The sequence below is a fragment of the Limulus polyphemus genome, unplaced genomic scaffold (assembly GCF_000517525.1).
Source record: "Limulus polyphemus unplaced genomic scaffold, Limulus_polyphemus-2.1.2 Scaffold3817, whole genome shotgun sequence".
NCBI classification, from domain to species: Eukaryota; Metazoa; Arthropoda; class Merostomata; order Xiphosura; family Limulidae; genus Limulus; species Limulus polyphemus.
In genome coordinates, this window is record NW_013669427.1 from 112,045 (window position 1) to 113,935 (window position 1,891).

Consider the following 1,891-nt stretch of genomic DNA (forward strand, 5'->3'; position numbering starts at 1 on the left):
AAGATCAAACCCGAGATCACTGTGTTGTCACTCAACGCGATCGCAGCGTACAGTCGGGTCCAACAAGTTTAATCTAAAGAATTACTTAAGAATAAACACTAGCAATTAATCTGATAATTCATTACTACCCGATTGCTGTACACAATAGAGTTTTATGGTTTTTAATTTTCTAAAATTAGATAAGCGTTTTTAAAAAATGCAGCGTTTCATTAAACGACTCTAGCATATTATACAAATATATATATATATTATCGCCAGCAGAAAGCGCACGTTCAGTACAGATGTACGTCATAGCATTTTACTTAACATTAACCTCTCCATTTTTACTAAGTATTGTTCATTAAACTAACGCGCATTATTTGGTTATTGTCAAGTATTTCGTTAAATTGAATACAAGTAAAGTGACAGAATACATAGTCTATTATATAGCGAGCTCATTCCAAATTTATGAAGCGAGGGGGACATTTTCTTCAAGTTTTATTATTTCATGCTCCCCCTAAACGAAGAATAACGTATCTGATAAAAACCAAATCACGGGTTCTATTGATATCAAAATATATTCACATATATACTACAATTAAATACAACAAATAGAATTAATATTTATACACACATATATATATATATGGGTGTGTATTTAAAGAAAGTTCCACCCCTTGATTTTCACAGATATAAATAGTTTTATTAAGAGTAAAAAACACGAAAACCGACATTTTTTTGGCACATTGAAAAGTAAAATATTTATTACTAGCTGGAGTACCCGTCCCCTGTACAGAAGTTATATAACCTTATGATAAATGAAAGGTTATCTTAGAACATGAAATGAAAGGTTATCTTAGAACATGAAAAGTTGCTTCCCTTATATGTAATTGTAGTTGCTTCCCTTATATGTAATTGTAAAAAAAAAAAACGTCCGCGAGCAACGGAGAAACAGTGACGGTAAACACAAAGAAATCGTGTGATGTCATGTAGTAACTGATACTCGGCTGGTACGCGAAATCAGCAGTGTCTGTTCTACGTCTGTGATAAATGTATCGTATATTCTACAAGAAATAAAACAAAATTCGTGCACATGTTTATGATTCATGACATGTAACAATTTATTTTATCATATCAATTTTAGCCATAAAAAAATACAAGTAAGCCTACATGAATCAACGTACCTTAGTGGCAGGATAGTGTTGTCTCATGTCCAAAATGTTGTGACGAGTAGTTTAAACTAACGAGTAAAACTACGTAATGAGCCATCATACGCACTGTGTCCATCTCACGGAATTAAACTACGGATTTTAGCGTTGCAATCCCTCAAACTTACCGTTGCGCCACCGGAAGACAGGTTGGCATTTCTTAATGAGGATAGGCTGATTATAGTCTGGTGATTAAAGCGCTCGCTCATAATCTGCAAGTCGCGGGATCACAACCTGTCGCCGAACATGCTCGCCCCCCCTTAAGCCGTAGGCTTCTTCATAACACGATGGTCAATCCCTATTCGTTGGTAAAGGTATGGCCCTTTAGCGGTAGATGGTGTCGAATAGCTACCTTCCCTCTAGTCTTTACCATCAAAAATTAGAAACGACAAGCGCGAAGATCTCGCGAGGAGCTTCGCACGAAATTCAACAAAATGAAACAAACAATACTCAGAAATGCCCCGAATTTGTAACACGAGTAAGAAACGTTCCGTTCTCTCTGACATATTCCGAACGTCCCACTTACCGACGATATTCGTTACGGATATAGCCCTTTACAGATAGGCACTCCATTAGCAATAAAAAGCAAATAACTCAGCTCGGACACACCGAGAAAACGTTTTCTTCAAATTAACTACACTAAGTTGAGTCCGGGATTTATTCGATGCAAGCTTTTCCATCTCCATAAAGTAGCTTTAAATAGC